General features: G+C 36.6%; 1 long non-coding RNA gene across 1 annotated transcript in view; it reads left to right on the top strand.

Moving 5' to 3' along the window:
* The first annotated feature begins 70 nt into the window (after positions 1-70).
* The window catches only part of LOC145715977 (uncharacterized), a 29,770-nt gene continuing 7,755 nt past the window's right edge, over positions 71-22,085 (top strand). The window contains exon 1 of the long non-coding RNA XR_014138302.1: positions 71-229. This is a non-coding gene — a long non-coding RNA (uncharacterized LOC145715977). The remainder of the gene's footprint in view (positions 230-22,085) is intronic.

The following is a 22,085-nucleotide window of genomic DNA, read 5'->3' on the forward strand; positions in this document are numbered from 1 at the left end:
TATTTTCAATGACAGCCTAGCTGGATATAGTATTCTTGGCTGCATATTTTTCTCATTTTTGCTCTGAATATATCATGCCAGTCCTTTCTGGCCTGCCAGGTCTCTGTGGATAGGTCTGTTGCCCATCTAATGTTTCTACCATTGTTGGTTACATCTCTCTTGTCCCGAGCTGCTTTCAGGATTTTCTCTTTGTCTCTGAGACTTGTAAGTTTTACTATTAGATGTCAGGGTGTTGATCTATTTTTATTTACTTTGAGAGGGGTTCTCTGTGCCTCCTGGATTTTGATGCCTGTTTCCTTCCCCAAATTAGGGAAGTTCTCTGCTATAATTTGCTCCAATATACCTTCTGCCCCTCTCTCTCTTTCTTCTTCTTCTGGGGTCCCAATTATTCTAATGTTGTTTCGTCTTACAGTATTGCTTATCTCTCGAATTCTGCCCTCGTGATCCAGTAGTTGTTTATCTCTCTTTTTCTCAGCTTCTTTATTTGCCATCATTTGGTCTTCTATATCACTGATTCTCTCTTCTGCCTCATTTATCCTAGCAGTTAGTGCCCCCATTTTTGATTGCACCTCATTAATAGCCTTTTTGATTTTGACTTGGTTAGATTGTAGTTATTTTATTTCTCCAGAAATGGTTTGTCTAATAACTTCCATGCTTTTTTCAAGCCCAGCTAGTATCTTTAAAATCTTGATTCTGAACTCTAGGTCCAACATCGTACTAAGGTCCGTATTGAGTAGGTCCCTAGCAGTAAGTACTACCTCTTGTTCTTTTTGTTGAGGTTATTTTTTCTGTCTTGTCATTTTGTCCAGAGGAGAATAGAGTAATGAGAGAACAAAATGCTAACAGGGTAACAACATCCCCAGAAAATATACTCTAAAGAAATCAGAAAAGACATGAAGCCAGGGGAAAAGAAAGAAAAAGGAAAAAGAAAAAAAAAGAGACAGAAAAAGATAAAAACAAACAAAAACAAAACAAAACAAGAAAAAACAGAATATGATCCAATATGATCAGGCTGGTGCATAGATCAGTGCCACCGACTAGATTTTGGGTGTATTTCAGTCTGTTCGAAGAAAGTGCCTCCCAAAATTTTAAAGATAGACAAACTTATATATGTACAAAAATAAGGGTTGATATGATGAAGGGATGCAATATGAATGTAAAGATGAAAATTATTAAAAAAAGTATAAAAGGAATTGATAAGAAGTTGTTTGAAAAAAGAAAGAAGAGGATTTTAAAAAAAAAGGGGAGAGAATGTGATCAGGCAGGAGACTAGAACAAAGCTATACATTAGAGATTTAGGATATATTTTGATCTGTTAGTAGAAACTATCTCAAAATTTTAAGGAGAGAACAACTTATATATAAATGCCAAAAATAAGGGTAACTACTATGAAGGGATAGAATATGACTCTAAAAATGAAAAACAAAAATATTTTTTAAAAAAGGGATTGATAAGATGTTGGTTGAAAAAGGGAAAAAGAAAAATTAAAAAAAAAAATTAACTTTGAAAGACTAAAGAATCATGGGGGAAAAACCATGGATTCTATGTGCAATATTCCCCTAGCTCTGGAGTTCTGCCATTCTCACTGATCGGTAAACTTGGTCTTGGCTGGGTCTTCTTGCTAATCTTCTCGGGGAGGGGGCTGTTGCTGTGGTTCCCAAATGTTTTTGCCGGAGGCAGAATTGCCCCGCCCTTGCCGGTCTGGGCTAAGTAATCTGCTCGGGGTTGCTCTTGGGAGCTTTTGTTCCCTGCAAGCTTTTGGTACAGCTTTGGAGGACGAGAGTGAAAATGGTGGCCTCCCAATCTCCACCCCAGAGGAGGTGAGAACTCAGAGCCCCGCTCCTCAGTGCGCCCCCAGCGAAAAGCAGTCCATCACTCCCATCTCCCTGGTCTCCAGCCACATTCTGTGCTCACCTGGCCTGTGACCGAGCATTTCTATCCCTGGCACACGACCCCATTTGGAGTTTCCAAACCCAGCAGATACCTGCGGTGCGCTCCTGTGCCACTCCTCCTGGGGGAGGAAGGGGAGTCTCCCTGGATCTGCCCCTTGTTGGGTCCCTGCTGGAGAAGCAGTGACCTGACTGTGCCGTGGATCACGGTATATGGCAACCCTGAGCTGAGAGCCCATGCCTCGGCTCCCTCTCTGCAGCTGGCTTTCCCGCTCCAATACCTGGGAGCTCTGCTGCACTTAGGCACCCCCAGTCTTTCTGTGACCCTGATGGTCCTGAGACCACACTGTCCCACGAGGGTTTCACCCCCCTCTTAGCCACTGGAGCAACGTCCCTCAGCGGACCCGACTTCTAAAAGTTCCGATTTTGTGCTCTGCTGCTCTATCACTTGCCAGAAGCGGCCCACGGAGGACCCCTCCCCCCGCCGTCTATCCTCCCGAATATCGCCTCGGATTCACTTCTCCACACAGCCTACCTTCCAGAATGTGGTCGCTTTTCTGTTCAGAGAGTTGCTATTTTTTTCTTCAATCTCCTGTTGAGTTTGTAGGTGTTCGGAATGGTTTGATCCCTATCTAGCTGAATTCCTGAGACCATACAAAATCCAGGTCTCCTACTCCTCTGCCATCTTGCTCCGCCCCTCCTCTTTCCATTTATTTTTAACTATAATGTTATGTTATTCATAAGCATTAATTTTTTCTAATTTTCAATAGCATTTTCATACAATAATGCCTATAATATTAAATAATTTAACCTATTATGTTTTATCAACTTAAATGTTGATTTTTATTTGGGTACTTTTGAATTATTTTTATATAAGGTCTCATAATATTTGTATATTGTTTGCTTATTAGAGTACTTGTTTAATTTTGTAAAGTTTCATTTTGTATCTATTGAAGTAAAGACTTAGTTTTTCTCCCTATCCACATCTTCCAGTGAGCCCCATTTAGAAGGTTTTTTGTAGAGCACACAAATATACACTGATGGTTCTTGAAATAAAGTCAGTGAGCAAACTAAAAGAGCTCTCAACACCAAAGTTGGAAAAATTTGAACAGCAAGATAAATGAATTAGCACTAGGTTATTACCCAATATATAAAATAAATACCCACGAGCCCATATTGATATAAATAAGTGCTTGAATAAACTTATAAATGGAAGAGAAGAGACAAATTTCCCATGAAGGAGAATTTCAAATAAATTAAAAAGATACTCTACTCTCCAAGAGAGAGAACCTAACTCCCCACCCTTTAAATATGGGCTTTGAATAGTGACTTCCTTCCAAAGAGTAGAGTATGGGAAGGGGAAAAAGAGTAACTTTGCAGCATAGAAACCTGACAAACATTACTTCAAGAAATAGATGATCAAGGTCAACATTAACCATTATAAATCATGTTGATACAATGTATCCTTGACATGAGATGATGACAATGACATTTTACCTCTATTACGTTCTTCCCTAAAACCTAGAACCTCAGTTTCACCAGAAGAAAAACAGCACACAAATACCAATATTGGGGCATTCCACAATATATCTAACCAGAACTTCTCAAAACTCAAAGTCATTGAAACCAAGGAAACTTTGAGAAACTTTCGTAATGGGGAGCCTAAAGAGACATGAAAACTAAATGTAATATGGATAGAATCCTGGAACAGAAAAAGGACATTAGGTAAAAATAAGGAAATCTGAATAAACTATGGACTTTAGTTAATAATAAGGTGTCACAATTGGTTCATTAATTGTAATGAATGTGACCTGCTTGTGGAAGATGTTAATTGTGGATGTGGGATGTATGGGGACCATCTACACTACCTTCTTAATTTTTCTATAACTCTAAAATCATTCTAAAAAAGAAAGTCTAGGGCGCCTGGGTGGCTCAGTCGTTAAGCATCTGCCTTTGGCTCAGGTCATGATCCCAGGGTCCTGGGATCGAGTCCCACATTGGGCTCCCTGCTCAGCGGGAAGCCTGCTTCTCCCTCTCCCACTCCCCCTGCTTGTGTTCCTGCTCTCGCTGTCTCTCTCTCTGTCAAATAAATAAATAAAATCTTAAAAAAAAAATAAAAAATAAAAACGAACGTCTATGCAACTGATGAATTACTGAATTCTGCATCTGAAATTAATGATGTACTATATTTTGGCTGCTTAAATTTAAATTAAAAAAAGAAATAAAAATTAAAAAAGAAAAATGAAAGTCTGTTAATAAAAATAAATAAAGCCAGGAAAATGTGTAAAGTTGAGGTGCTTTCAGGGAAGTTGGTGTCAATTCAATTCTGAATATTTCTTGATCCAGATATATTACCATTCAATATATTTTACATCTTGAATGCAGGGATACTCTTGAATTATCAATGATTGCCTACAAGTTACCCTGGAAGCATTGCATCCAAATGAGTGAGCATTGTCCAATTTGTATTACAATGAACATCTTTTTTAAAAAAGGAGTTAGGTAATTGAAATAATAATTATCCATCATCATTTATTATAGACTGTGATGGGAGCTAGTGCTCCAACCTAGTACACTTAGCAGAAACATGAACTTTTATAAATATTGAATGATAATTAATCAAATTGAAATACTTTGCTCCAAGACATAAACCTTAATTCTTTAGAAAATTAATTGAATTTAAAGTAATATTTTTGTAGGTTTGGGTAACTATTCATTAATACTGGGGGACATTTACAAATGCACGACTTCAAGAACATTTACTAGAAATACAGACTCATAGAACTAGGCGAGATCATCTGCTTCTAGTCTCTTATTTACTCTACAAGGGAGAGAGATCAAATGACCTGGCCAAGATTGATGCATTGTTTGTCACAGAGTGCTTAGAATTTATTTCAGTTTTCCACTGAAGCTTAGAAGTTGAAGCCAAGAGATTTGGATTTGGGTCCTGAATGTGCTCCTCACAGCCTGTATGAAAATAAGCTGGTTCTTTAACTTTTATTTTTCTAGGTATTACTTTTCTTTATTATGAAATGATAAAGATGATGATATAGTAATAATTCCCCAAGTATTTCATAATGATGTTTAAGGTTTCAATGGCAACTTTTATTGAAGGAACTTTTAAAACTATAAAGCAAAATACAACTTGTTAATATTGTTCTTATTTTTATTAAATTTTATCAACTGTCTCTCACCTCTGATTTTCCTTTTCTAGATGGATACATTAATAATTAAGCCAGAAAGCCCAGTCTTACAGAGCTATTAAAATTTATTTTACATATACTTAGGTATGGATAGATTGTACACTTTTCATCAATTTCCATATATCTTTCTCTCTCTGTCTCTCTTTCTTTATTTGCCTATAGCCTGTTGGGTACTTTAATTTGGTTTGCTAGGTTTCATAGTTCTAAGGGTAGAAGAGAGTGCTCCCTTGTAACTTTAGATTGTCTTCACCCTCTCTCCTTCTTATAGTTACACTTTCTTCCAGTGACTTCTGTAATAATATTTCTGCCTGGTTTTCCTTCTACTTCTTTGAACAGTCCATTGCAGTGTTTCCATCCTCCTGTACCTTAGACAGTAACGTAACTTTGAGTTCTATAGTTAGCATCCTTGTCTTTTCATTACACATATTCTTCCTGGATAATTTCATTTAACTTCCATGACACCAAGTTTATAGTTTACATCAATGAACTTCATATTTTGATCTCTAACTCAGACCATTCTCTTGAGTTTCAGACTTATAAAGCTAACTACACACAGATACTTCTCCCAGAATAATAGTCATGTTGAATTCAAAATATCTCAAGACAAAGCCATGGCCCCATTGCCCCCTCTCTTTAATTTCCATAACCTTCCTCTCAACTTTTAACTCATATCAATCTGTTGTATACTTCAGAATCCTGGAAGTTATCTGAAGCATTGTCTTCTCTTAACATTCTCATTTCTAATTGTGAAAAACATCCTAATGAGTTTATTTCCCAAAGAATTAATTAAATCTGTCCCTTTTCAGCATTTCTACATTCTCTGTTTTGGCTAAGGTTTCCATGATATGTCCCTCATACCTTTACAATAGTCTCTTAGCTCAGGTACCTGGGATTCAGGTAACTAACTCCTCCATACAATTCACATTTACCCAGGTTTCTAAATTACATGTATGCCATATGGCTTTACTGTTTAAAACTGTTTGATGATTCTCTGTTTATAACATTATTAAAGACCAAAAATTCCTAGAAAGCAATTAAGGATCTTCATGATCTGAGAATCTTTCTAACCTCATCTTTCTCCGTTCCCCACATTCTATGCTTAACATCCCAACTGAAATACCTTTTTAAAAAGGTTTTATTTACTCATTTGAGAGAGAGAGAGAGAAAGAGAGAGAGAGAGTTGGGGGTGGGCAGAGGAAGAGGGAGAGGGAGAGAATCTCAAGCAGACTCCCCACTGAGTGCAGAGCCTGACTTGGGGCTCTATCCCACGACTCTGAGACCATGACCTAAGCCAAAACCAAGAGTCAGACACCCAACCAACTGAGCCACCCAGGAGCCCTAACTGAAATGCCTCCTAATGAATGTTCACTTTATGTAGGATGTGTTATATATAGTTAGTCTATTGTGTTCAAGATCCAAGTCAATTGTTACTTCTTATAATTTCTTCAAAGTATAGCAGTCCACATCTCTAACAATTTTTCATGGAAATGAAATTAGTTTTTATATATATACTTACATTGCTAAGCTACCATATTATTCTATAAGGTAGAATAGTCATCTACTCCTGGGTATTCACTTGACAAAGTTAAATTAGAAGTTTAAAGTGGTAGAAGATTCCCTTTGGTGTATATCACATAAATGATTGTGAAGTAATTAATAAATATCTAAATTGGTGGAAACTGGTATTTTTTTTAAAGATATTTTTTATTTATTTGACAGAGAGATAGCACAAGTAGGCGGAGCGGCAGGCAGAGGGAAAGGGAGAAGCAGGCTCTCTGCTGACCAGGGAATCTGATGCGGGGTTCAATCCCAGGACCCCGGGATCATGACCTGAGCTGAAGGCAGCCGCTTAACCAACTGAGCCACCCAGGCACCCCTGGAAACTGGTATTTTTATAATTCGAGTATGATCAACTGTCATTGCTTGTCAACAGAGAAGTGAAAAGGATCAGTCAGTATAGGACTCCTTGGACCAAATTCCCTTCCAATAAAAAGGATTTTTTAATTTGAAAATTAATTGAAATACTTTTGTTCTGGGAACATTTATTTAAGTGTTGCTTATGTATTTTTCCTATGATGTCTTCTCAGGAAAACTTCTGGTCACTAGTGTTACCACAAGAAAGTTGTTGTTAAGGTTGGGTCTGCTAAATGAACTCTGTAAACACATTCAGCATCTGGCAGACATTCCAAGGTGAAAGCCAAGCAGATGGCTAATTTAATATAATCTAAGTGACTTTGGATCAGATAAAGCAATTGAATTAACAGCACTTTAACTCCGCATACATCAGTTCCCAGCCATTCCTACCATTTCATTCCAATAGGCACTTCTTCAGGATGAAAATCAATGCTAATTGAAAGCTCATATGGTGATGTTTATGCCTGTAAAATGTGTGGTTAAATAGCATATTAAAAACATGTGGGCATGAATATCAGGATTGGGAAATGGGTTTAATATAGAATAAATCATAATGCCATTAGAGTTGCTCTATGGATTTTAAATCACAAATTGTATTTTATCCATTGTGCCTACTATATTAATCTCAATTTCATTCAGACTCTTTCCATTAGATCCACTGGAATTTATGGTTGATTCATAGTGACTTTCAACTTGCTATCCTGTGGTATAGGAGTGTGTGTGTGTGTTTGTGTGTGTGTGTGTTGATATAGAGAGAGAGACTTTATTTTGTTATTCCATACTATATGTGTTTTTAATATATTCACTGCACTTGGCAAAGTATAATTTAACCTTATTTTATAAAGAGAGATTCATGTACAACAGAAAGTTGTAAATAATTAGTCTCAAGTCACCTTAGCCAGGAGGTAGCAGAGTAATCCCACAACTGGTGACTTTTAGCTGTAGTGGAAGAGCATGGATATAGTAGTTAGAAAGGCCAGGGTTCAAATTCTGATTCTGTGATTAACCACCTGGGTAGCAGACCAACACTGTGCCTATTGAGAGGACTGCATAGCATGGTGCTTGTAACTCGCGGAACGCAATATGTCAGGTGCTTGATAAATATAAATCATTATTGTCAGTATCTTCTCACCATCATCACCTTTAGCATGATAGTCATCCTTTAATCAATGTATTCAATAAGCATGCATTTACTCTTTGCAGAGAGCTATGCTAAGCACTAGTAATAGAAAGCTAATATAAAGGAGGAGAGATAATAGAGCAAAGTGAACAAGGATATGGACTTTGAAGTCAAAGTGCCTGGGTACAAATTCCTGCATTACCATTTACTAGTTCTGTGCCCTTGAGCAAGGCGCTAATGCTCCCTCTGCTTTAGTCCTTCCATGTGAAGATGGAACGAATACCAGTATTTACTTCACAGGTGGTTGTTTTAACATGTTAATATATGTCTAGGCTTTGGACATTGGAATACAGTAAGCATTGCAGAAGTGATAGGAAAACACTAAAATATAAGCTACACGAGAAGGAGATTATTTTACTATTTTGTTTACTACTTTAGAAAGTTACAAATATTTGTTTAATGAAAAGTAAATTCCTTTTGTTCAAGAGACATGCAGTCTAGTAAAGACATTTAGACTCACACAGATCACAATCAAAGTATCTTTTTTTGTGTATGCTAAATAGAGTTATGCTTACACATGACTCCTGCCCTCTTAGAGGGATTTGTGAGAAGCAAGAAAAACATTAATGAAATATGTGTGAAGACTTCACAATTAATTATTGTGCTGGAGGCATAGACTTTTATCTTTGGATAATTCAATGAGAAAAGAGAGAGTTCTGCCTTTGAGTCCGAGGAAACCTCACTGATGGCATGATCTCTCTGGGCAACATGGCCGTGGATGATGCCATTTTACACTCACAGCTCAAATGAGTACAGTCGATGTAAAACCATGCCTCCCTCTACATTGTGCACCACCCTCCAGTTCAGCACATCTTCTCCCATCACTGGTATCTCACATCCAAATGAGAAAAAGGACTTATCATAAGGTAATATAGAAGAGCACCTACAAATATGACCTCAACTCTCCATTCACAGGTAATTTTATTACTTTCTTGTAGGACCTTGACATCTTGTGATATGCAATACTTAACTGAACATTAATTTTCACATGGAAGTTTTCCAAGATGAGGAGCTACCACTGAACTACTCTCAATAATACTTGGACCATGTATGTGCACACACATGCACACATGCACACAAATAGCATCCTTTAAGTATACTTTAAGCAGGAGAGATGATCGCAGTAGAACATGGCTGTCCCATATTCCCTACTAGCATGTAAGCTATGAGAAAGACCACTTTCCAGTTTTCGCTTGGAAATGCCAGATCAAGAGCTTCTAGTTTTAAATGGCAGAATCTTGTACTTTCTTCCTCATGTGTCTGTCTGGGACTCTCCAAGAAGACACAGGAGCAGTCTCTTCATTTATTCCTAGGTATAGTGTTTGCTCTTATTGCTGTCTTCTCCCCTATAACTCTTCCTCACTGTAGGCATCTGTCTGCAGAGACTGACTGTGCCCTCCAGCAAGTCACCCAGGTGATTATCCTACTCCTAACTTCTAAGGCTCTTGGTTTATCTGCTTTATTTTCCAACTTTCTATCTAATGGAGGAAATGCCCTTCACAAATCTCTTGTTTTGAAGTACAGATCTCAGGCAGAGTGCATCAGACCTCTAGATGATACAGTATTTTTTTCTTTATCATACCAGCTTCTCTTTCCCAAACTTTAGTGCTCACTCTCTCAGGCTCTTGTTGCTGTGTTTAAATTTGGGCTCTACCAACTGCTTTATTCCTTTTCTGTGTCTTTCCAAACTCCAGTTGAAAACAAATTTCAAAGTCTTTCCTCCACAATAACTCCAGAACCATGAAAAGCGGGGAATGTGACAGGATACCTGTGTAAATGTCACAGGCTATTTTACCATGGTTACCTGCTGGGAGACATAAGTGACTCAAAGTGGCCACACACTAGCTAAGTCCATCGTACAGGGTACAGAGACATGTTACTGCAATCACAAACACAGGATAATGCAGCACCTCACCTCATGCTCTGTTGACCAGTTGAAAACCACCATTTCAAAAATAGATAAATAAAAATAAAACAAGTTGGGAAAATGAAGGCAAGACAAGGGGGTTGAACCATCCACAGCAGGACCTGGCTTTTAGGTTGAATGTCTGATTTAGCTCATCCCAATTTTATTTGAGCATTTCCTTTTGTAAGCATACATAAAGTAAAAGACAGATTGCTGTGTCTGAACAAATGCATAAGGAAAGAGTAAGTAACAATGTGGGTGAGTCATGTGACCGCATCTGATTTTAGATCCTCTTCAGGTCAAGTCAACAACTTCTCCTTGCTTATAGTTTGACATGTCCTAAAAGTCTCTGCACCATCTGGTGCCTCCCTACCTCTCCTGGCCAACTGTCCAGAGTGCTCATACCGACTCTCCCAGCTCCATCCATGCTGGCCTTCTTCTCATTTCTCAAACATGTGATGCCCTTTCCCATCCCACAGCCTTAACACATGCTATTCCCTTTCAGATCTGAGCTCCATCATTATTTTCTTGGGGAAATGCTACAAGACCCACTGGCTACACCACATCTCATCAAATGCTCTCGTAGCACTAAACACATCTCAACTGTAGTACATGCCACTTTATATTTATCTTGGGCTAACTTGATCAGCATCTCTGTTCATCTGTTTTGCTCACTATCTGTTTCTTCAGCCCTGACCCAAATATCTGACACATATTAGGCCTCAGTGAATATTTGTTGAACAGATTACTGATTTAGATTTTGCCTCTTCTTTTTCTTCTTCATTTTTTTTTTAAACATTTTTGAGCTTTGACTCTGGCCAAGCACTTTCCTGTCCCAGTACATGTATTTTTTCATGTACTTCTGTTACTACTTTAATATTTATGTCCTGGTTAATTAAAGCACTGATAGTCTTAGAAGCTGTAATTTTGGAAACTCCTTAATTGGGGAATGGAGAGGATCTTGATGAACAAAGAAAGGATCACAGATTTTGCAAGATTTAAAATTGATATTTGATAAGCAGGAATGAGAAATGGCCATATGGTGAGCAAAGAGAGGTCAGAGAGAGAGAGAGAGAAAAGGAATCTATACAACCCAGGGGCCTGTGGCCACTGCTATGTATCCTTGGAGGAGTGGATGTGAGTATTTGGGATTGAATAAGCTTGTTCTTGGCCCCAAAATTTAAAGTACCTGTCACTGCAGTTGGCCATGATGAATTAAGTGGAACCTGTTCTAAACAGTCCACCCTGCATATTAAACTTCTCAAATGCACTAACAAAGCACTTTTGGAAGTATTCTAACTAGGTCAGCAATACATTTGCCATATATCACACGAATAATTCTAATGTAATTCATAAGTATCTAGGCTTATGGAAATTGATGTTTTCTGTAAATATTGAAGTGTGAACAACTCTCACTGCCAGTCAAAACAGAATTAAATTTCAGGCTGGGCTCTATCAAGGGAAATAATAGAGATTCATAGATTATAGGGTGAGAGGGGTCAAGTGCTACATATTATCTGGCATAAACAGAAACTTCCAGACTTATAGCTTTTTTTTTTTTCATAGAGTTATAGACAATCTGCTCTCCCTTTGAACTATGTTCCTGAAGGCACCTCAGTGAGATTTTCTGGAGTAAATGATTCTATTGCCTGCTTGAGCTTATTTGAAAGGATTCATCCTAATGCATCCTCTGAGCTTCTCTTTCAAATCACAGTTCATTGCCTTTCCCTGGCCCTTTTGACTGCCTCGATTAACTTTTCCAGACTTATATCACTATGGTCTCTTCAGAAGCCTCAATAACTTTAATATGAAATCATCCAAAAATTTTCACTGAAATGTTAACAGTGGTTAACTCAGGGTAGTAACATTACACCCACGTACACATATCTATTTTTTAAACTTTCTACAATTAGTATGTATTGATTTTATAATGTGTCACTCAATTATTTATTCAGCCAATATTGATTGAGTGCCTACTGTGTACTCTTCAGTCTTCTAGCTGATAGAGATACAGAAGAAATAATGATTGAAATAAATCACCAGAGTGTCATGTGGGAACGTGTCGGGAAGGGCCATGCTGACTCCTGCCATTACATTTCATGTAATACCTTCCAGAACCAAAAGAGCAAAGTCTGTGGCAGGAGCTTCTGGTCTGAAACTTGGGAAAGGAAAGACATAGCTGAGAGGAGAGGAGGCTTTATACTTTATACTTTAGTATAAAGTCTTGAGTTTTCATTTTAGAGTGAAGTTAAAATTACTTCCTGAAGGTGAACTAATCTGCTCTTTTATGTTTTCGGAGTTTCCTGTGGGGTGAAGCACTTAGTGACCTAATTCTTGGCAAGAGTTTGTAATCTGGAGGGATCAAAATTCTAAGAAGGGATGTGTGCTCAGGAAAGAAAAGAAGAAGTCAAAAAGGATGGTTGATCACCACAGATTCTAACAATAGAAAAACAAAAATCTGTTAACTCACTACTATGTTTATTTTGTGTCCCTTTTTTTTCTGGGGAGTTGTTGATATAATAGTGGTATGATACAAGTATTTGAATTTACTATCCCAGATTCTCTAAATATCTAATAGGCAAGAATGAGATCTTTTAAATACTAGATTTAATTAAATATTTATTTGGTGTCAACTGTGTGCTCATCAGTAGATAAAATGCCTACCCTGCCCATAGAAACTATTCAGTTGTTTAAAATTTTTTATATGTGACAGGTAGCTAAGGCATAACATATAGATGTCAGCTGCCATTCTCATGGCTTGCCCCAGGCATCTGTCACTTCAAGAAGTATTGAGGGGTGACCTGGATTCCCAGCCCAGGGCTTCAGAAGGAACATATGGCTTCAGGAAGGCTGTCAAAGATGATTCTCTTGCTGACCCTACTCTTGATGGACTGCTCTGGCTTTGAGCTGCCTGACTCAATAGGAGTTTACCTCTGGTTTGTGCCATAGGACACTTCCTATGACTTATCTTGGGCTAGCCTGGTCCCTGGGAGGATGCCACCCTCCCACACACACATTCAGTTTCAGAATTCCCTGGACATGTTCCTTTGGCTATGCCAGGAAGTGGGAATCATCTTGGAATCCCTCTGTATGCTTTTTGTCAACTATAGCAAGTCACTGTGGCTCATATTCAGGCCCTGACCTATCATGGATGGGCAACAGAGAGAAACTGGGGAATATGTAGGAAGACTCTTATCAGGTGTGCATCTCTACTTTCTTTTGATCCACTCTTTTCTTGATACACTCAACATAATGGAATTTACCATCACAGAATTCAGGTGAGCATGCAAGTATGGGTCCACCTTGAGCTCTTCTTTTTCTCTGGGTCTTATTTCTAGCAGGGCAGCTTCCTCAACTGTGGTCCAAACCTATATTAAACACATTCTACCCACTGTGTTAAAGCAAAAAAACAAACAAGCAAGGCACTTGCTAAGGGAGTCTTCTACCTCTTCTGGCTAGTGGGGAGGTGAGTGGGGGTATAGGGTCACTGGGTGATGGGCATTAAGGAGAGCATGTGATATAATGAGCACTGGCATTACATGCAAAAGATGAATAACTGAACTCTACCTCTGAAATTAATAATATGCTATATGCTAACTAATTGAACTTAAATAAAATAAGTTTAAAAATCTTCATTTTTAAGATTTTTAAGTGATTTCCCATTGCCTTCAGAATAAAATCTTGATTAAGACCCTGGCATCCCCTAACTTTCCAGCTTTTTTGTGTGCCTTCTGCCTCTTACATTCTTGGCTTTGTCCACATGAGTTTTCTCTTAGGACCCCTAAAACTGCCACTTAATTTATATCTCCTCTGTTCTTTTGCACATAAGATTCAGTTTGTCTAAAGAGAACCCTTTCCCTGTGACTTGCTGCCCCACCCTCTAGCACATGTTCATGTCTCGGCTTATACACCATTTCCTGTCTCCAAGGCCATGTGAATTCTTCATGGTCAACATGCCCATACATCCTGTCACATCACACACAAAGCACCAATGATGCTAACCAGCTTAGCCCAGTTGTTGATCTTTCTTGCCAGTTTAGAAATTCAGTGAAGATGGGAACTCTTTCTTTATATCTACATATTCAACAAGAAATAATTATGGATTGAATGAATTGAAAGCCTAGATTTTTCTCTTGCTCTGGAGCCTTTATCTTTCTAGGAAAGAAAGCAAACACAAACATCTTTAATGTATGTCCTACCTGACAAGAAGAAATTCTGATTGTGGACCTAAAGCTTGTATTTACATTATAGGTTGAACTATGTGACTTTTAATACCATCTTTGTGGTATTTTTTTGTCCCTTAAATAGGTTCATCTCTAGTTATATAATACAGGTCAGAAGGGAAGTATGGTTCAGGAAATGGAATTCTGTTTCATGTATTCTTCTCTAGAAAACTTAATTCAAACTGGCCCTTGAATCTTTGACAAAGGCTACTAGCCATTAACACCAAAAATTAAATAAATAAATAAGCAAATAAATAAATAAGCAAATAAATAAATAAATAAATACTGAAATTTACAGATGTCTGCAAGGGACCCATGATCCTGCCCACTTAAGACACAGGGGCAATGAGAAAGTACTTCACTGGCAATTTACCAGTAAGCGTCTTGCAACTTTCCCAAATTTTCTCCATCTGAGCAATCAGGAGTATAATTGGACAGGTGTTGAAAGCTTTCTCAAAGTAATACAGAACAAGATTAACTATTCAGTTATCCTTTATAAACCTAGAGTATCACTTCTTTTGTTTCATAACTTCATCTTACAGAAGATTGTTGTGACACTTTGAACTCTTTATTAGTTTACTACCCCATCATTATTGTCTGTCATTCCACCCATTTTTCAGATGGGAAGACTAAAGTAAAGGATGATTTATTCTTCACATGGTACCAACACTATAAATTATCATGATGTGAAAAATAACAGTAATTACATATTTACATGATTTTTATATAAAACAGAATAACTATGCAAGTATTTTCACTGTACATATCAAAGCAACATCAGACAGTGCTACAGGAGACATAAAACCATATAAAGCAGATATAGTAATTTAAAAACATAGCAGGCTGGATTATTTATTATGGGGGAAAATATGTCCTTTATGACTCACTAGTTTCTGGGTCATTGCTGAGTGACAGTCCAGGATGGTTTGTGTATTTAGCATAATAACCCAGAGTCATCTAATCAATTTGAGTTATTTTTATATCCTCAGGTTCAGGAGTCAGAGAATTATGTCATGCATTTTTTAAAGATTTCAAGCTTAGAATTGAGGTATAAAAGTTTATTATGGATACTTTGTGCAGTCAATAAACATGATTTCAGTGGTAAAATTCAGGCTGGATTGACTCAGAAGCCCTGACATGAGGAGATCCTCCCCTGGGGGCCCCCGGCATTCTGCAAACACTTGTCAGATTCTACTGTAATTGGTTGTACATCTGTCTTCTCAATTAGGCTCTTAGCCCCAAAGAGGAAGAATTGAATTTTCTTCTGTATAACACCAAGCACCTGGAGCATAGTAGGCAATCCATAAGTCTTTCTGGGAGGAAGGATACCCACTTGGAATAGCCTGTGTCAGTCTGCATTGGCTGATTGGATAGAGGCCAAGAAACTCTGAACTTCCAGATTCTTCAAATCTAGTCAGGGATGAAAACCCCACTCTTTTTGTACCAAATGTGGCATGTTTATAGTTAGGTCAATATGTACGTGAAGCATTGATAATTATTCAGAAATTCAGATTGTTAAGAAAAATGACTCAAAACATGGAAAGGATTACAGAAAGTCTTTTCATTGTCCTGCTAGACATTATCTAACAGTCCTGCCAAGGGATTACCTAATTCTCTTGTTTTGTATATTCCCTGTTTGACTTGCTATTTACCATCATTTAGAATAGTTTGCAACTTTGCAAGGATACATGTTACCCTGAAGAAAATGGATAGCAATGTAATTGATTCCAATCCTATAGCAATGGGAATTAATTGCAAATGGTTTTTGACCAAAGATTACAAAATCACTTGTCCTTGATGAACTTAAACTTATTTTGCACCTGGACTAGCAATCTTTCTCAATCTTTTTTTTCTTTTAGCCACTATAAATATCTCCATACCATAATGCTTTTGAACTAGCTTCGGTATCCTGGTGATTTTATCATCAGTAAGCTAAACAGTCTTTGACGTGTACTTACTTTATATTTGCATATAATTTATTATTTTAGCTTTTTGAAAATTATACTTTGACAAAGTAAAATCTATATATAGTTTCTATAATCATGTTTTTAACATACTTTAGTACTAAAAGTACTGTAATACTTTTTTTAAAGTACTAAAAAAAACACAGAAATAACCATCCAGATCCCCCCACATTATGGTTTTGTATTATATTTAAATTTTTTTTTGGAAAAAGAGAGTGCGAGCAAGGTGGAGAGGAGCAGAGAGAGAGGGAGAGAATCTTAAGCAGACTCCATGCTCAGCGCAGAGCCTGATAAGGGGCTTGATCTCATGACCCTGAGATCATGACCTGAGCAAAATCAAGAGTCAGATGCTTAACTGACTGAGCCACCCAGCACCCCTACATTTAATTCTTAAAATATTGATGTGAGAAACCAAATATGTTTAGGGGGGGCAGCTAATTATAGAGTGCAGTTTGAATTTTGTATGCAATTATATTTTTAGGAAAACCAAGATGGATCAAGTGAAGAAAACAGATCTTGATAATGAGGATGCCAGTAGGAAATTGATACATTTGTCAATGTGGAGTGCAGGAAACAAAAATACCAGCAGGCCAGGAAATAAGCCAGTAAGGGAGTCTGGGTGAAGGGGAGGTGTTGGGTGGGAAACTGACAATTTTGAGGCATTCTACTCCCAGTATCCCTGGAGAATAAAAATTTAAAAAATCATAATAACAACAACATAATTATATAGGCATTTTTCTATGAAATATTTGGTTCAAACTCCACCTTAAAATAGGCTCTTTGGGGGGAAATTCAGGGAATGATTTAAAAATAGCAATGCCAGTTAAAGGATGATGTGTTTTTGATTCAATGCATATATATGAATAAAGAATTGGATTTTCATATATATGTGTATACACACACACACACACACACACACACATATATCGGGGTTTCTATTTGCCAAAATTTCACCAAGCACATAGCAGATATTTTTTGAAAATGTACACCATGGACCTTTTTCTCAACAATGTGAAATCTATTGGGAATGCAAGGCATAGCAATAAAAACAGAGGAAATGGGAGGACAAATTATATAGGGACATCAGGGTTTGTGGGAAAAGCAGACTATGGGGATAGTTACTTCTTGAATTACATAATTATGGCCATTCCAAACCCTTCTTTATAGTTGTCTTCAATCTTCAGCTTAGGGAAATTCTTATGAATAGATAAAATAACTGAGTGAGTAGATTCGTATCATTCTACTAGGAAATGGGACCCTTTTGAGCGGATAGAGGCATCGACCTGGGCTCTTGCATCTGGCCCTCAATCAGGTGTACCCAGCACTTGGCTCAGATCTGCCTGTGGGCAGTGTCTGCTTGTCTGCATGTCTCAGGGAGGAAGCTGGGGAACAAGCCCTTTTGCAGCTCTGGTCTTCTTTCCTCCCCTCAGCCCTTTGAGGGAATAAAGGGGTAGATCATGTGAGCCCAGCCTTTACTGCTTTCTGTAGGTCTCTGAATTTGCTACATTTTCCTTTATTGCACAGATACCCTTAGAACAAAATTTGGTTGGGGACGGGGGGTATGAAAAAAATGAATATCCTCTAGCCTCATTATTGGGACTATTTAAAGTGCTCTTTAATTTTCCCCCCTATATATCGCTCCATATTTATACATATGTGAGCATGCTTCTAGAGAATTTTATCTGTAGTATTGAAATAGTTTATTTTTCCTGTTCATTTAATGTTCTTTCATAAATATTCTCCTTGTAATTATATGTTAATAATTATTTTATATTGCTGCATAAGATTTAGACTTGGTATACTTCACTTAGATGTTTATCTAGTTGTAGGCATTTATTTAAATATTAGTTTGCTATTTTAAATAATTCCGCCTTAAATATATTTGTGAATATCTCTATGTTTTCATCATATGAATGACTATAAACTCTAAATCCTAAAATAAACATTTTTAATATCTTAACTACTCTAAAATCTATGTGTACTTAATGTGGTTATTAAATATTATTAACAACCTGTATTAAATTGATGGCATGTTCTAGAATCACTATTAGTTTGGAATCTAAAAGCTTCAGTATTTCCCTAGTGTAAATTCCTAAATTGGTGATAATAATCATACAGGAGGATATAAATATGATGAAAGTAAATTGTTGTAATATAAAAAATAGGATACAAAAAAGAAGAAACTTTTCAAATGCTCAGTAATGTATACATAGAAACACATTTAATAAAATAAAATATCAATAAATTACAAAATTTTTAAGTTTTAGGTTTATACAAGTTGTAAATGTCATTGCCACTCACAACAGAAATACAAAAATAGATATTAAGAATGAATATAGAAACCAAAGTAAGAAAAAAACTATCACAAGTAATTTTATAAAATATATTTTTAAAGATTTCATATTTAGCTAAATAAATCAAGAACAAAAATCAGGAAATTACAAATAATATTCAGAAATAGTGAGAAAAAAGACAAATACTAACAGATATAGAAAATTATACCTGTATCTACAGAATCTTACATGAATCATTTGGAAAATCTAAATCAAATAAAGATTTCTAGCAAAAAACATGTTAAAAAAGGTCACCAAGGAAACACAGAGAAAATAAAGGACACATAAAAATGCTAAACAGACTGAATCCATATGAAATTTTGAGGTTATCAAAGAGCCATTTCCAGTCAAAATTGAAGGGCTCAGATATTTTTCCAGATAAATTATGTTAAATATTTAAGTGACAATTTTTATACTCTCTAAACAATTTATGACATTGAGAAGAAGTCTATGTATATTTAATGTCATTTTTAAAATGTCATTTTAAGAGGGGCACCTGAGTGGCTCAGTTGGTTGAGCTCCAACTCTTGATTCTGGCTCATGTTGTGATCTCGGGGTCATGGGATTGGCCCACACTGGGCTCTGCACTCAGTGGGGAATCTGCTTGGGGATTCTCTCTCTCCCTCTCCCTCTGCCCCACCCCTACTTTCTTTCTCGAATAAATAAATAAATCTTCAAAAAAATTTAAAAAATGTCATTTTAAGAAAATGAAAAATAAGCATGTACTAAAAACTATAAGCCAATTCATTTAGGAATGCCAATGTAAATTCCAAGTAAAATAAATATTAGTAATTAAACCTATACATAAATTTAAAATACATTGCTTCTTGATTCAGTAGATTATTTGAGCATTTACTATATGTGAATTACTGTCCTAACACTCCTAAAAAATGTAGATATGAAGTAGACGCATAATAAACAAGGTCTTTGGAGAGCTAACACTCCTCAGGGAGAAATAGACAGTAGCCAAATAATTAAGTGTACCAGTTACTTAGAGATTTTTGACCTATGCTGTAGAGGAGCTATAAACAAAGATGAGATAGAAAGCAATTGGGGACATCACTTCAGATAATGTGGCAATGGGTGCTTCTCTAAGTAGATGACATTTGTCGTTAAGAGAGTTTCATTCTAGAATAAAATTCTTTGATAAAAGTCAACAGCCATTTCTTATAAAAGTGTTAGCAAAATAGAAGTCAGTGGATGCTTCCTTGACTCTTTCTCTCATCCTCTTCCTCCCTTCTTTCTTTCTTTCACCACCCCTATAAAAACAGTATTTCCCCCAACTAGTATAAGAAATAATATAAGTAATCCCATTAAACCAAGAAGAGGACAAGGGGCTAATGATTACCAGCATTATTTAAATTTGTTCTGGTAATACTAAAAAACATAATTAGATAAAACCACACTGTAAGATATACAAATGCTGCTAAAGAGGTAAAGTTGTCATATTTATATATTGCATATTATATGGTGATTTATAAAGAAACTGGAAGAAAATGAGTTTAAAAAGGTTAGAAATAATAAGATAATACAGCAAAACAGGTGAAAACAAAAAAATCAATTTAAAAGAACCAATAGCTTACCAATATATATTGTCTGATAAAACCTAATTACATAGTATAACAAAGGGGGAAAATCCCTTCACAGTAAAAATAAAATAAAAACCAACCTACTAGGGATAAATTTATCAAAAATAAATAGGATTTTATATAAAATAAATTCTAAAGAACCTTCTGAGGATGTAAAAGAATTAAAGGAGCCACAATATTGAAGAACATCAAGAAAGTAAAGATAGTAATTTTTAAAAAATTAAATAAATTCAATGTGATCCGTTCAAAGTATCAAGAGTCTATTTGTAATATAATGAAATGATATGGAAAGTTCATCTTGAAGACTAAAAGTGCATAACAAAAATTTTTAGATGTATCATAAAACTTACCATGACTTTATAGCACATTTTGATGCCTTCCAACATTAATCTCCCCACCTCCTGCTTCCCATTTCACACCCTGTCCTGGCTAGCCTCACTGACTTCTTATTCTAGGTGAACTTCAGTATCAGGCTATTGGTCCTAGACCAGAGATACTCAAATCACTGAGCAGAAGTGAGTGCCAATTCACACTCTGTAGCAATTTAATATATGTTACAATTTGTATTTCAGGTAAATGAATAACAATGTTAACTTAATTCATGCTATAGGGATAAATGGCTAAATATTTTTAAAACCTAAAAAGTGAGTTAACATAGATTATCATAACAAAATAAATTGAAGATATATGAAATGCTTACCTGTAAAGAAGAAAACTCTAAAAGTGCTAGAAGGAAATGTAAGGGCATTACTTTAAAAAATATTATTTTTTTACTGTGGAAGATCTTTCTAAACATGACACATAACCCAGAAATTATAAAAGAAGGATTAAAATGCTTCAATGTCTTAAATATAAGAGTGGTCAGAAATATCCTAACTATGGTTAAAAGACCAATAGTAAATTGATAACAACCATTTGTAATTTATGACAGAATATGGCTAATTTTCTTCACACAAATTAGTCTAACGAATGCTTGGACAAAGCACTTCAAAGACATACAAGTGACCAGCTAAGAGAGAAAAACACACATAAGTTCAGTCTTGATTAAAGAAATGAAAATGAAATGAAATATTAATTTTACCTATCATCCTGCCCCCCCTCCCTGCTTTTTAAAAAAGTATGACAAGAGCATTTGTGTGCCAAAGCATAATAAAACAGGGAATAGCCCATGGGGTTGGTGTGTTTCTGTGCAGAAAGGGTTAACATAGCCCACCTGAGACTGATGTTCTTAGAAAGGCCTGCTTTTGAAGGAGGCAGCCAGGAACTTGAATTTCCACGGGGTTTCCACTTTTTCCGTATTGATAAAAGTAACTCACTGTGCCTAGACTGTTTATGCAATGGTATAGTTTCTGCCGAACACTTCCCTTCCTTTTGGACTTTTGATAAATGCCAGATAGAAGCTGCCTACATGAATAGCCTCCAGTGAAAACCTCGGGCACTGCATCTCTCATGGGCTGGAGAGAGAGATCACACACATGTTGTTGCCTTTTGGTTGCTGGAGGAAGTGTTCAGTGTAGCTCCTCATGAGATGGAGAATGTCTAAGGAAGCTTGCACGTGGGCTCCTCCAGACTGCTGTCTGTTTTACCCTTCTGATCTGTGTGCCCTTAGTGTGTCACTGTAAGAGATCCCAGCCATGAGTATAATTGTATGCTGAGTCCTGTGAGTCCTTCTAGTGACTCTGTCAACATGGTCTTCAGTTTCCCATTTGTGCCTCCTTAATGGAAAATGTTTGGCAAGTACTGTCAAATATGCATCATCTCTGTCTCAGCAATTCCAATCAAATATACAGTGCATAGGTGAAAACCATGGGAAGATGATAGGGCAAATTCCAAACTTACTTTCAGCCAGGAGAGAATGTTGCATTAAATATGGTAATCCTGCAA

This window comes from Leptonychotes weddellii, chromosome 10 (assembly GCF_054177405.1).
Source record: "Leptonychotes weddellii isolate Sample4059 chromosome 10, ASM5417740v2, whole genome shotgun sequence".
NCBI lineage: Eukaryota > Metazoa > Chordata > Mammalia > Carnivora > Phocidae > Leptonychotes > Leptonychotes weddellii.